Genomic DNA, 15,669 nt, shown 5'->3' on the forward strand with positions numbered 1-15,669 from the left:
TATAAAGTTGGAGGAGAAGGGGACAGAGATTTTGTTGTTTGGACTACAATTGAAATATACAAATACATCAGGGCACCACATCTTATGAAGGATACAGTAGGTTTGCAGGAAGTCCAGCAAAAATTTAGCAGAATGCTACATGCACTTTAATGGGTTGTACTTCAGTCCACAAGAATGACCATAATCCTCTAACCCACTTCCACAACCTGAGCTTCGACCTCATACTGTTCCAATGAACCGCAACCTAAAAATTGCATTGTACTGAATGACATATTGGTTGTCAAGCTCACTGCTAGTAATATAAATTTCAAACGTAAAACATTATAGCACAGGAACAGCCATTTGGCCTACAATGACCATGCTAAATATGATGTGTAGAAAAGAACTGCAAATGATGCTTTATACCAAATATGTGCCAAAGTACTGGAGTAACTCAGCAGGCCAAGAAGCATCTCTGGAGAAGGTTGATTTCTCTAATTTCAAGTAACCCCAGCATTCAGCATAGTCGTCCTCAGTTCCACTGTTCGCATCTTTCTATCCCTTCATTATCACCTCTTCCCCAGCCACCAAGGGGCCATTATGGGCTCCACCCTTCCTTGGTCATCTGTTGCCCTCCCTGCTTTGTTCTGGCCTTTTCTTACCTCCAGTTCCATCCCCTCTACTTCAGTATGAAGAAAGGTTCTGACTCAAAATGTCACCCGTCCTTTTTCTCGAGATGATACCTGACCCGCTGAGTTACTCCAGCAATTTGTATCCATCATGATGAATATCATGCCAAGTTAAAACAATCTCCTACTCTGCCTGCACCTGATCCATATCCCTCAAATCATCAGTCAACGTTTTGAGTATAGACTGTAAGTTCAGATAGACACAAAAAGCTGGAGTAACTCAGTGGGTCAGACAGCATATCTGGAGAAAAGGAATAGGTGACGTTTAGGCTCCATACGTCACCTCTCCCTTTTCTCCAGAGATGCTGTCTGACCCGCTGAGTTAAGGGCCTGTCCCACTTGGGTGTCATTTGCGCGTCATTTACGCAACATCATTTACGTGTCACGAAGCGTGACGCGCGCGTCGTGATGCGCGCATGGTGACGTTGGCAATGACGTGCGGTTGCGCGCATCGTCCCAGGATTTTGGGATGTACAAAATCTTCGCACACCATCTGCGTGACGTACAAATGACGCACAAGTGGGACAGGCCCTTTACTCCAGCGTTTTGTGTCGATCTTCGGTTTAAACCAGCATCTGCAGTTTCTTCCTACACATAGAAATTGGGATGTTATGTTTCTGTTGTACAAGGCATTGGTGACACTGCATTTGGAGTTATGTGTTCAGATTTGGTCACCCTGCTAAAGGAAGGATGTCGTTAAGCTCAAAAGAGTGTGCAGATTAATGAGGATGTTGCCAGGACTTGTGGGCCTAGGTTCTAGGGAGACAATGGGTAGGTTAGCTATCACTTTATTCCTTGGAGCACAGAAGGCTGAGGAATGATCTTATGGTGGTGCATAAAACCATGAGGGGAATATATAGGGTTAATGCAGAGAATCAAGAACCAGAGGACATACAGTAGGCTTACGATGAGAGGGGAATGATTTGATAGGAATCTGAGGGGCAACTTTTTCCACACACAGGGTGATGGGTATATGGAACAAGCTGCAGAGGAGATAGTTGAGGCAGGTACTATAACGACACTTAAAAGACATTTGACAGGTACATGGATAGCAAAACTTTAGGGAGATGTGGGTCAAACATGGGTAAGTGGAACTAGTGTAGATGGGCGTCTTGGTCAGCATGGTCAAGATAGGTCGAAGGGCCTGTATGCGTACTGTATGATTCTATCCATATCTGAAGAATCATATGCTTATCTAAAAGCCTCTTAAATGCCAGTATCATGTCTGCATCCATAATGAACTCTGAAACTGCATTTCAGGTACCCACCACACTGTAAAACACTTTCCCTGCACACCTTCTTTAAACTTTTCCCATCTCACCTTAATGCTATGCCCAGTTGTCTTGAGGCAAACATTTCCACCCTGGGAAAAGGTTCAGACTGTCTAGCTTATTTACTTTCTGGCCTCCCCTCAGCCTCCAAAACTTCAGATAAAACAATCAAAGTTTCTCAAATCTCTCATAGCTGAAGAAAGGTCTTGACCCAAAATGTCACCCATTCCTTCTCTCCAGAGATGCTGCCTGTTCCTCTGAGCTTTTTGTGGTTATCTCCTTACAGCTAAGATCCTCTAATCCAGGCAGCATTCTGGCAAACAGTTTTTTCCCCTCTCTTTTGTTCCTGTTCTGCCCTCTGATCCTCTTCCTGTTCTGCCCTCTGATCCTACCTTACTCTGCAGCTTAAAATACATTTCCTTTGTAACCTTTCCCACTTCTGAAGAAAATTCACCTACCCAAGTCATTAAATGTGTCTCTCCACACATATGTGGCATGCTTAGTTGGGTATTTCCAGTATTTTTTTGTTTCAGATATGCAGCATTAGGAACACTTTATAATAGTGCAAATGTAACAAGATAGTAACTCCTCATTATTTACCATTTCCTCAAGTTAATTCCAGTGTTCATTAGGAATGGTCCTGAACATTTCTTTAATTGAATTTAATTGAATGTTCTGTATGTCATAATGTCAACCTATACAATTAATTGGCAGCTTCATCATTGCCAGTTTAGCATCAGCAGTTCTGAATTTAACCATGATTATACGCAATTTTCCCAAACTGTTGGGCGATGATTTGTCATTCACTAATTTCATGTTAAATTACACCTTTTACTTAGAGCAAATTAAGAATGTGCAGTATACTTATGCATGGATCTTTATTCAGTGACTTCTTGAAATTATCAATCTTCAGTAGAAGTCATGACTATTTTCACTATATATTGCAGATCTCCCAGTTGCTAACCATTTTAACTCCTCTTTCCATTGTCATACCGAACTTTCTGTCTTGGGCCTCCTATGTTACCAGAGTGAAGCCATACCTAAAGTGGAGGAACAGCAACTCGTATTCCACTTGGGCAACTTGTAACCCAACGATATGAACATTGAAATCTACAATTTTAGGTCACAACATCCCCCCCCCCCCCCCCCCCCCCCCCCCCCCCCCCCCCCCTCCCCCCTCCTTTTGCCCACTCTCTTGCCACCAGCATATCAAGGACACGCCTCACTCTCTTTGTCAGTTAAGGGCCTGTCCCACTAATGCGACTTTTCAGCGACTGTCTTTGACCTTCAAGCTCGAGGGTACTCGCCTGAAAAACCTCGAGCTGGATCAACCGTCAGGGCCAGGGAAAGCGGGGGAGCGCTGTCTGAAATTCACACCCGCGATGAACAGGAAGGTAAAAGACGGCTGGCATAGTAACGGTAAGTCCTTTTGAGAGCGCGGAGGGGGGGACAAGAAGTGGAGACACTTTACTCGCGGGCATTTTTCAGCACGTTGAAAAAAACGCTGCGACCTAGAGTAGGCGGGGACAACTCTCGAGCAAGAAGGAGAGTTACAAAGACCTCCTAGGACCTCGTGTCGACCATGCTGCGAGTACGAGCCGAGGGCCAACTCTTCTAAACTCGCGAATTAGGTCGCCGCAGTGGGACAGGCCCTTAATTTTAGGTATGTTACAAAACCTACCTGAATCGTCATTGGGAATCTGCCCAAAGCCATGTCCGCGATTTTGGCGCTGTTTGGAGGGGACGGGTTTAAAACGCGATTTTTACTAGGCTGTTCCAATCGCAGATGTTCAGCCTAGTAAATCATTAACGAAAAATTGCTGCAAGATCCGGTCGCAAAAGGTATTATTAGTTTTATAGGTCTCGAATAATAGTTATAATAATTTAAAAATCACTCTCTCACTCCGCAACCTCTCGCAGCCCCAGGGTTTTATAAAGCAAACAATTAAAGGTATGTACCTTATTTTTACATTAAATGGGGCGTGTATATAACCCTGTTTATAAAGTTTCCTATAGCGAGTAGTTCATTTTGGGCTTTTTATATCCCGCAGTATTTTTCTCGGCATTTGAGGGCACTAATCCAGCGCAATGTGAACGTTCTAAACCAGCGTGTTCACAGGAACCCACTAGAAAGCCGATTTAAATGGGCATTTATTTACAGCAATTGAACACTAAATTCCTTCCATTTGGCCTATAAATTAATGTAAATTAGATATAAAAATCATGTTATATTGTGAATTATTTGTGAATAATCTTTGGACACTTAGGCTATTTAAGAAATGGATAGATGTTTATATCTAGTAATTGAATTTTGATTAAACATGATTTTCTTTTTTAGTATTTACTATTTGTTTTAGCGTTTAACTTTATAATCTCTACCTTTTTTTTCTAAAATTGAAAAATTGAGGAAAAACAACGTGTGCAGAGTTGCTTATTGGTTGCAGTCTGAGGAGTATGATGATGCTACTGATTATGATATGCCAATGTACCAGCTAGCAGCTGATCTTCTCCATAAAGACTTGGTCTTTTGCTAGAAATTGTAATTTATTTACCTATCCATAACTGACTTACAGCATATTATACAATAATATTAAAGTTCTGATCTTGAGAATATCACATTTTTGAATTTTCAAGGCAGTCTGGTTGTTTATTACCATTTCTGTCACGTCGGTCAATTTTGTAATTAGCTACAATTAGGTAATTAGCTAATTATATGCTTTAATTTCATGTCATCCAAGTAAGATTGTTTTATATTTTTTTCAGAATGCTTCAATCTATGATAGGTGAAAATTTCATTCAGTTCTCTTAATTCTTAAGAAAGTTACGGGCTTTTGACTATCCAAGATCACAGCTTTTTTGTAATGTCCATTGAAAATCAATAGGGAACAAGATGCTAATTTCCGAGTATGAAAATGGCCATAACCTTTTTAATACTTGAGATATGAAAGTGAATTTGGTGTCAAATTAAACTTGTTGTTATGCTTTATCTGATGGGATAAATTGCAGACTTGATTTTTAAAATCTCAAAATTTTGTAACATTGCTATTAATTTAGCCTATGTAAATTGCCCCTTGTAGGTATGGGAGAGATGCCAAAATGGAATAGCATAGAACTAGTGTGAATAGGTGATCCACCAGTGGACCAAAGGTTTTTTTTCCCCCCATGCTGTATCTTTCAATCCTGCCTCTTCACATCACTTTCTTCAAAATCTATTTTCTTGACTAAGCCTTTGGTCATCTATTCTGATATCTGCTTTGACAACATCTCATGGCACTTTCCCATGAAACAGCTGTTCTTTTACTTTTCTCCTTTTGTACCATTAAGGGACCCAAAGTGAAACAGCAATTCACTTATACTTTTTTTCCTTTATACCATTACATTTGCTGCTCATGATGCAGTCACCATCACATTGGAGAAACCAAATTAGACTGGGTAACTGGTCTAACTAAACAGCAAGGCATTGTCTGTCACTTTAATTCTTCATTTACTCGCATCTTAATCTGACTAACTGTAGCTCCCTGCTCAGTTCCAGCAAGGCTGGAAGATCAGCACCTTATCTTCCATCTAAGCACATCATGACTTTCTGGAGGCAATTTTGAATTAAACAATTTCAGATAACTTACTTGCTCTGTTTGTATCAGAACTGGTCAGTTCTACTGTCGGTCAGCTGCAATTACTTAGCTTCCACTTACACTGCCTCACCTGCTGGTGTTTCTGCAGCTCACACCTGTAGTTTCACAATTTTTTGACCATCATTTGTTTCCTCACCCACCAACTTCAATCTATTGGTTTCATCAACAGCTCATTGCCATGGTTACCTCAGCACCGTCGGTCCGTCCTCAACAGAGGTCTTACCTTTGTCCCCCTCCGTCCCCACCTCAATGAATTCCGCGCACACCACGACTTGGAGCGCTTCTACCGTCGCCTCCGCCTCACAGCTTTCTTCCATGGGAAGGAGTCCTCGCCCCCCACTGATGACCCCTTTTCCCGTCTCCAACGCACCCCCTCCTCGTGGAACCCCCCTCGTGGCCAATTTCCGGCTTTAGAACTTTTTATCAATAACTGCCGTCGCGACATCAACCGCCTCAACTTCTCCACTCCCCTGTCTCACTCCAATCTCTCACCACAGGAACGCTCTGCCATCGACTCACTACGCAACAACCCAGATTTGGTTATCAAACCCGCTGACAAGGGAGGTGCCGTGGTAGTCTGGCGCGCCGATCTCTACAAAGCTGAGGCCACGCGCCAACTATCGGACACCTCCTCCTACTTACCCCTGGACCATGACCCCACTGACGAGCACCAGGCCACCATCTCCAGCACCATCACCAACTTCATCCACTCCAATGCCCTACCCGACCGAGCCTCCAACCTCATCGTTCCCCAGCCCCGCACAGCCCGATTTTACCTTCTCCCTAAAATCCACAAACCAGATTGTCCCGGAAGACCCATTGTCTCCGCCTGTTCGTGCCCCACCGAACTCATTTCCAAATACCTTGACTCCATCCTATCACCCTTGGTTAAATCCCTCCCTACCTATGTCCAAGACACCTCAGACACTCTCCGTCGTCTCCGCGCATTCAATTCTCTAGGCCCTCACCCCCTCATCTTCACCATGGACGTCCAATCACTATACACCTCCATCCCCCACCACGATGGTCTCACAGCCCTCCGGTTCTTCCTCGACCAGAGAAGCAACCCATACCCAGCCACTGACACTCTCCTCCGCCTAGCGGAGCTGGTCCTTACCCTCAATAACTTCGAGTTCGACTCCTCCCACTTCCTCCAAATACAAGGCGTAGCTATGGGCACACGCATGGGCCCCAGCTACGCCTGCCTATTTGTAGGTTACGTCGAACAATCCTTGTTCCATACATACCAGGGCCCCATCCCCAACCTCTACCTCCGCTACATCGACGACTGCTTTGGTGCCACCTCCTGCACCCGCACACAACTGACTGACTTCATCCACTTCACCACTAATTTCCACCCGGCACTGAAATACACCTGGACCATCTCCGACACTTCCCTACCATTCCTTGACCTCACTATCTCCATTGCAGGTGATAGACTTCTAACCGACATACACTATAAACCCACTGACTCCCATGGCTATCTGGACTACACTTCTTCCCACCCTGCTTCCTGTAAGGACTCCATCCCCTACTCCCAATTCCTCCGTCTACGCCGTATCTGCTCCACGGATGAGGCGTTCCACACCAGGACATCTGAAATGTCCTCACTATTCAGGGAACGGGGGTTCCCCTCCTCCACCATAAATGAGGCTCGCACCAGGGTCTCTTCCATACCCCGCAACACTGCTCTCTCTCCCCATCCCCGCACTCGCAACAAGGGCCGAGTCCCCCTAGTCCTCACCTTTCACCCCACCAGCCATCACATACAAAAAATAATCCTCCGTCAGTTTCGCCACCTCCAACGTGACCCCACTACTGGCCACATCTTCCCATCTCCCCCCATATCTGCCTTCCGCAAAGACCGCCCCCTCCATAACTCCCTTGTCAATTCTTCCCTTCCCTCTCGGTCCACCCCCTCCCCGGGCACTTTCCCTTGCGGCCGCAGCAGATGCAACACTTGTCCCTTTACCTCCCCCCTCAACTCCTTTCAGGGACCCAAGCAATCGTTCCAGGTGCGACAGAGGTTTACCTGCATCTCTTCCAACCTCATCTATTGCGTCCGCTGCTCTAGATGTCAGCAGATCTATATCGGTGAGACCAAGCGGAGGTTGGGCGATCGTTTCGCCGAACACCTCCGCTCGGTCCGCAATAACCTAGCTGACCTCCCGGTGGCTCAGCACTTCAACTCCCCCTCCCACTCCGTCTCTGACCTCTCTGTCCTGGGTCTCCTCCATGGCCACAGCGAGCAGCACCGGAAATTGGAGGAACAGCACCTCATATTCCGTTTGGGGAGTCTGCACCCCGGGGGCATGAACATCGACTTCTCCCAATTCTGTTAGTCCTTGCTGTCTCCTCCCCTTCCTCAGCTCCCCTGCTGTCTCCTCCCACCCTCCAGCCTTCCGGCTACTCCTCCTTTTCCCTTTCTTGTCCCCACCCACCCCCACCCCTGATCAGTCTGAAGAAGGGTTTCGGCCCGAAACGTTGCCTATTTCCTTCGCTCCATAGATGCTGCTGCACCCGCTGAGTTTCTCCAGCTTTTCTGTGTTACCTCAGCACCATTCTCTTAGAATAATTTCCTTTGTCCCATCCATCCCTTCCCCACAGTCACTGCAATTAGATCCTAACTTGCTCTTTCTCTTTTTTGAACTCCTCTTCCCATACTGATCTTTCTGTCCTGGGCCTTCTCCATTGCCTGAGTGAGGCCACATACAAACTAGAGGAACAGCACTTCGTACTCTACTTGAGTAGCTTACAACACAACAGTGTAAACTTTGAAATCTCCAACATTATGTAACCAATCTACAAACTTTTCTCCTTCCACCTAAATTCACTCCTCTGGCTTTATAATTCCCACCTATCCTATCCCCTTATTTCACACTTTATGCTTTTTCATCCCAGGCCTTTACAACCATCTTCCAATGTTCCCCTCTCCCATCTAAATTTATCCCTCACCAGGCTGTCCTGCCCCCACCTCTTTTCCAACATTCTCTTCCCTACTACTATTAGTCTGAAGAAGGGTCCCCCACCTATATGTCACCTACCAATGTCCACCAGAGATGTTGCCTGAGCCAGTCCAGTACTGTTGTTTTCCTCCTTTCTAGTTGCTGACCATTCGTTTTCCCATTTAATTTAAGTGGAAAACACCACTGCTGCCAACATTGCTCTAGTTTTTTATGTCTATCTTCGGTTTATACAAGCTTCTGCAGTTCCCTCCTGCACATTTTGATTTCAACCTTTAAATACTCATTCTGAGGCAATAGAAATCTGTAGAAGGGGCCGACGCAAAAATGTTACATCAGCACTTTGTATCTTTTGGGTAAGCCAGCATCTGTAGTTCATTTGTTTCGACAGTCGACATTACTTTCAGTTTCTTTTTTACTAAAGGCATATGATTCTAATTTCTGGGCCCATAATCACATATTACACGCCTTTATTAAAATAAAAGCCATGCACAAGTAATGTTATTACTGCCAGGCTAAAAGCCAATTTGGTTAACATCGAAACACAAAATGTTGAAGTAACGCAGCAGGTTTGGCACCAGCTGTGGAGGGAACGGATCGAGGTGATGTATCGGGTCGGGACTATTAGACCACACTGAATTGCATTTCCTTGTGTCTCCGTCCTGGTTAAAATGCACCTACTTGCGCCCATACAGCCTCGAACCTGCCACGGGTGGGTGGTTACCCGCGTTAGCCGCCCCTTTTAGGGGGTAAGTGTTCGGTAAATACCTCAAGAGTCGGGAGCAACTATGATCTTTGGTCGGGAGTCCTCGCCGCTTCCTATCCGGGCGCCGTTTCCTGCTCACGCACCGCCTCTTATTCCCACAATTGGGGATCCCGGCAGAACAGAAACCGGACAAAGTATCAAAACAATACACCTTAACTACAGCTTTAGTTAAAATCCGGCCCCAACGTCACAGAATTTACAAGAAAAAGCTGCAATAAAACTGACGTTTCGTATCACAAAAAGGAACGTTGCAAAATCTTCCCGACGAAGTTAACCCCCCCCCCCCAACACACGCTCAATCCATCCACACACCATTGCATTAATCATAAGCGTTTATTTTTTAAAATGCAAACCAATACAGCGCGCCGCTGGATGGGAATGCAAAGGTAAACGTTTTATGATGTTACAACAGAGCTGCAAAGAATGGCGCAGAAGGCAGTCGGAAGCAAAGATCCTATAGCTTGGAAGTGAGTGGGCAGCTCCAAAGATCCTATAGCAGAGCTATATTACATATATTACAGCTCTGCTATAGGATCTTTGGGCAGCTCCATGTTGAATGGAGGGAAGGGGCAAAGATACTGGAGCATTTAGGAAGGGGGGGGACGGCAGGAGCGGAAACGATGGGGAGGGATAGGGCGAAGTGATCGACGTGGGGGCTAGCCAATGAGGAGGAGGGGAGGGCATGCGAGGCGCAGCTAGAGCTGCACTGAAACTGAGCGGCGCGCGGAGGAGGGGGGCGGAGCTTAATTTAACCGAATGACGCGCGGTGGAGGGGCGGGGCTTAATTTAACTGAGCGGCGCGCGGTGGAGGGGAGGAGCTTAATTTAACTGAGCGGCGCGCGGTGGAGGGGCGGAGCTAACTTTAATTGAGCGGCGCGCGGTGGAGGGGCGGAGCTTAGTTGGCGCTGAACTGAAGGGAGGGGGGAGGAGCTGAAGAAGAGCAGCGGGCTGGCGCGCGCGCGGAGAGGGAGGGAGAGAAGGAGGAGCTGCGCGCGGAGGAGGTTGGTTTTCCGTCGAGCAGCGGCTGCGTCGAACGCCCGCCCGGCTCCGCGTCCGGGAGCTGCTCGCTCGCTCGCTGCACGGCCGAACCGGACCCGAAGAGCCGTGAAGAAAAATGTCTTAACAAAACCCCCAGAAATCTTGTTTCGAACTAAAATCCATTCCTTTTTTTTCACACCCCCCCCTTTCCCTCGTTCGGACCGGGGGTGAGATTGCCGACTGCGCTGCTCCGGAGCAGCCAAAGACCGAGTGCGTGTGGGAGAGAGAATAAGAGGCTTTGAAGGGAGTTTAAAAGAAAGGAAAAATATTTTTTTTAAAGGACAATTGAAGCAGAAAGTTGGCTTATCGGATATCAAACCCGAAATGGCTTGCAAAGCAGGTCAATTAGATTGTTGAAGGGCAGGTGATTATAGGGAGGAGGGGGAAGATAAAGTAGCAAGAGTTTTTTAAAATCTATTTTGCTCCAAATATGGTCGAACGATAAAGTTTGTTACTGTGGGCTCCTTTCTTCCCTACCCGGAAAAAGCTGTGAGCGGTGGGTGGGAGAAATCCCCCTCCAAAATATGTCAGTACTGCGAGGTTCTGTGCCTTGGCGGAGTGGCTGAAGCTCTCCCAAAGCTGCGCCGAGTTGAACAACAGCAAACACAAGTGAAGGGGGGGACCCAGGGCTTCCTTGCACTGTCAACGCTAGAGGGGGCGCACCAGTCCAAACTGAGCTACACTACATATTCCTCCTCTTTCCCTCTCCCCTTTTTGTCCGCCTTCCTTCGGCGAGAGATGAAGCTCAGGGACCGACAAATGAAACTTTAAACATTTCACCGAAGCTCTTTGCTTGCCTCTTTTTAAGGCTGGAATTGGTTTTACTTTATAATCCCAGGAGCTAATTTTGACTCGGTGAGTGAATTATGTTCTGTGTTGATGGGATTGTAGGGAAAACTCTGATTATTTGTTATGTTTAGTAGGTCGAGCAGATTCAGTGTAAACTGCTGGTTGCACATTCGGCTGTTTTATGGGTTGTAATTAACATGCGCCGATTGCTTTGCAGTTCGGGCTCTTTTGTCCCTGCAGTTGATCCGATTTGATATTTAAATACAGTTCAGTTTGTTTATGGATCGCAGTAAAACAAATACATCATTTAAAAAAAAAATGTGCAGTAACTAAGTGGTAACGTCCCAATGTTCCAAAACTACAACTGAAAAAAATGTTCTTGCCTGGCCAAAATGGCATTTATGTTTGCTCCGGTTACATCGTCATCGAGAAATAACAGATAGGATATCACTGATTTTGGACACTTGTCCATCAATTGCCAACGACAAGAAGTTTGAATTATCATTTACGTTCTGAAAAGGGAGTCCTAAAAAATTGAGCTCAGATTTGGTTCACTTTTTGCTGCTACGGCAATTAACTGGAACGTTTCTATGTTTTGCGATCTAAGAAAATAATTAACACTTTGACATCAAGTGTAAAACATGTAGAGAGGTTCACGAGATTGTAACGTACGGTGTTAGGTGAAACTATATATTTTTTGTTCTAAAGTAAGGCGTGAGTGGTAAGGGTAAATGGGATTCATCAGGAGTTCTCGGCCTTGAATTTCTGGTGTATGCATTGGCGTTACAAAATGCATCTGTTTTAATGTCATTATTTTTAAGTGGACGATTGTATTTTAAATCTGGGTTTTCTCCTTCAGAAACCTTTTTCAAATTCTTCAACTATTACAGTTTGCTGCTACTTACAACCGCTAAAAATGTTCCATTCCGTTTTTCGACTAAAGTAAGCAGCTTCTAAGCGCTTTGATTCACATCATTTATAAGATGTTCTAATTTTCACTAGGTTTCTGTACTAAATTAAAATGTGTCCACTGAAGACTAAGAGCTTTGTGCCAAAATCTTTCAGTCAAATCCAGTCTGGGTACCTGAACCTGTTAGTAGCGTGTATTCCTAAACAGCACTCTTGAGCCTTACCACAAATTAATCCTTGACCTTTAATGCTTCCAAACGGCTTGCTGTCCAACCAGCACACAGTTTGCCATATCAAGTAGAAACCTAATCCACAATTTTACCATGATTATTTGCAAATCCTGAACTGACTGTGACCATGGTGTCAAAATGTAAAATAAACATATTTATTCATTAACTTCATAATAATTAACAGCATCTTACATATGGAAGACTGGAGTTTTTTTCAGCTATTTATTCGAAATCTCTGAATTGCACCATTTCTGGGTTTGAGCAAAATTATGTTTAATTGCAGATCACATTGAATTTTTTTTATCAGGGTTGTTTAAAAATCTTTACATAATATGCATAACCCTGTCTCTTTCTGTTAATTATGAACATTTCCTGACTATTCCCAAAGTTCATAATATTTGAGTTGCAAAGGTTTTAATAAGCACTTTTTAAAAGCATTTCAATTCCATTTTTTTACTTTACTGACTAACTGTCGATGTAAGTGTTGAATTGTGTCAACATAATTTTGTATTAGAAGTCAGCTTGTTATTTAGTGTAATTTTACATTGAACTAGCTTTTGCTTAATGTTTATATTCAGTAATTTGGTTTACACTTATAATATCGTAGTGCCAGTAACATATCCAAAGGTATATCACAGGGGTGTTCGCAATCAAAACCTGACACCCGATATTGGGCCTGGTACAAGTTGGTTAATTTAAAGGATTTCTTTAAGGCACTGCGATAAGAGAGCTGGAGACTCGGAGGAAATTCGGAGCTTGGTGGCTAAGCTCATGTGGGCAATGTTGTTGACATTGGAAATTGTTTTTAATTAAAACAATTAAGACCAGGAGAGCAGACATGTCTGTTGTTTTAATCAAATTGTCCAAATTGCCTCTCAATATAATAATGATTTTTACAGGTTAGGTCGGGGGAGTTCCCACTGCCACGGGTACCATGTAATCCCGTGCTCCCTGCTTCATGGTCGGATAGTCAGCGACTACACCATCTCCCCCACCTGGTTTGCCAGGTGAGGAAGGGGTTGTGGACCCACAACAAGGCCTGTCAAAGAGCGGATGAGCTCCTAGCGAGCCAACGGCCATCCACACTTCAGTAGAAGTTGCGATCACTGTCGTACATAGCATTGTAAGGCTCTGTGTCCGTTGATGTTTTCAACGATGATGATAATGATAAATATTGGAAAGCAAATTTCTAAAGGATAGCTTATTGCACTGGTTCAGTTCGAAGTGACCTTTATGTTTGTAGTTATGCAACATAGGTTCAACAGAAACTGGAATTTATTGGGGGGGAGGGGGGAAATCATATTCAAACTGTGGATTTGTGCTTGGTTTGCCATGTGTCCAAAGGAATGAGTAATAGAAGCTATTGTATCAATTCTATTATACTGCAATAATTCTGTATTCATTGGTATGTTGCTTGGCAATTTGGAATAGCTACATTTGACACTGATACCAGTTGGTGATTATTCAAGGTTCAGCTGTTTATTGGATATATTTAGAACTATTTGATATAAAATATTTGAGTATTATTTTCTCATAGGTGCTGTGTGATTCAGTTAAATTACCTTCCAACAAAAGTGGCTTCTGAGTCGCTATATGTTGCCAACCATGCATTGATGTTTTCTGTTACTCTTGAGTTCTGATTGTGGGCAAATATTCTTTATTCCGTTCATAATTTCAACTTTGATAATATTGTGCTGATGCAGTTGAGAATGATTTCTGCGCTCAGATTTGTATTGTATTGTTGGAGCAGCATCAGGGTAGAGGTTTGTGTTTGGTCTATTCAGCGCTTGCACTAGGGATCCTTACCGGCACACTCTTTGAACACAAAAGTGTAGTCTTTGTTATTTATGTGCTTTGGGACACAAATAGTTTCTGCCTTTGGATTTATTTCACATTGAATGTCCTCTGGAGAAAGTAAATGTAGAATTTTGTATATTGAGTCTTGGGCCCAGGATAGTTCAAAATACTTTGAAGCTGCTGGATTTGGTTGTCTAAAGATGGTGACACTTCAGTTGTTATTTTTCGTTAATTATGTACAACTACAATGTCCATGGTTCCATTTGCAGTTGGCGCGCTAACTTGTTGATTATAGTATGCACTAGACTAAGTGGGACCCTTTGGGTCCCAGCATCACACGGGAGGGCTGGTCCCCCAACGCAATATTCCACCTCTCCACCAATTCCAATATTGGTGGCCAGTGGAGGGGTGGGGGGGGGGGGGCTTTCTGGAGCGCTAGTATGGGTGTTGTGGCCTGAAGTGACAGGTTTCCAGAGGGCTAGTATGGCCATTGTGGGCCGAATGGATTCTTGGGCAGGCGGCTCAGTCACTCAAGCCTGATGTGCTGGCAGCTCACTCACGGCTGGTGGGCTGGCAGTTGGCTCATGGCTATTCCTTGAAATTCCATTTCAAGCAGGGTGCAAGGCCACCAAATTCAAGTGCAATTTCTTACTACTTCAAGCAGGGTGCAAGGACCACCAAATTCAAGTGCAGTTTCATACCATTTCAAGCAGGGTGTAAGGCCACTAAAGACAGCGAGTCATGACCTCTCCCTCCATCTTGCAGAGACTGAGCCACACCCACACTTCTGGGTTTATATACACCCCCCCCCCCCCCCCCCCCCCCCCCTCCAGAAGTGACGTGGCCTTCATGGCGTGATTGACAGGAGAGAGAATCTCAACATTTTTTACACACTAATAACTCTATTGTTCATCGATGGGAAAAGTCCTCGGGACCTGATGAGCGGAGAGGGACTCTCTGAGTAAGATGGCCAAAAATCACAGCCGTACGTGGTCGTGTTTAAAACAAATAAATAAAAAATCAATATAAAACGCAAACAGGAAGTGGTCAAGATTAGACTTTTAATTATATACAAGGCAAGGCAACTTTAGCATTTCCAAACCAAAGGCAACACAGCTTTAGCATTTCCAAACCAAATCTCAACATTTTTTAAACACTAATACTGTTTTATTTTTAATCGATGGGAAAAATCCTCTTGTCCTGCACAGCGGAGGGGGACTCTGAGTAAGATGGCCAAAAATCCCAGCCGCAAGTGGCAGCGTTTTTTCTGAAATCAATATACACAACAACAGGAAGTGGTCACGATCAGACTTTTAGCAATATAGAAATTGAACCATTATCATATAGTAAATTGCCATATGTTTTAGGAAAAATTATTGTCTGAAAACATTAGGTTGTATGGCCGATCATGGCACTCTTTAAAATAAACTGCTATCTAATTTTGTTTTTTTGGCCTTTTTAGGATCACTATTCACTTTTCTTTCCCAGTGAAAAAGGTTTCATCAGCTACGTTTTCTCCAGATGCAAATTCCAGTAGTTGCCGCACATCACTTTCATTTCCAATCTCATCAGTAACATGCCCACTTTCTGATTACTCCTGAGAAAT

At 44.3% G+C, this 15,669-nt stretch overlaps 1 protein-coding gene across 2 annotated transcripts in view; it reads left to right on the top strand.

Annotated features, from left to right (window-relative positions):
* The first annotated feature begins 10,207 nt into the window (after positions 1–10,207).
* dipk2ab (divergent protein kinase domain 2Ab) overlaps positions 10,208–15,669 on the top strand; it is a 164,284-nt gene continuing 158,822 nt past the window's right edge. The window contains exon 1 of one of the 2 annotated variants that reach the window (XM_055645683.1): positions 10,208–10,301. The gene's annotated coding sequence lies outside the window, so the exon portion shown is untranslated. The other variant, XM_055645682.1, reaches the window with a different exon arrangement.

The sequence above is a fragment of the Leucoraja erinacea genome, chromosome 14 (genome assembly GCF_028641065.1).
Source record: "Leucoraja erinacea ecotype New England chromosome 14, Leri_hhj_1, whole genome shotgun sequence".
Lineage (NCBI taxonomy): Eukaryota > Metazoa > Chordata > Chondrichthyes > Rajiformes > Rajidae > Leucoraja > Leucoraja erinaceus.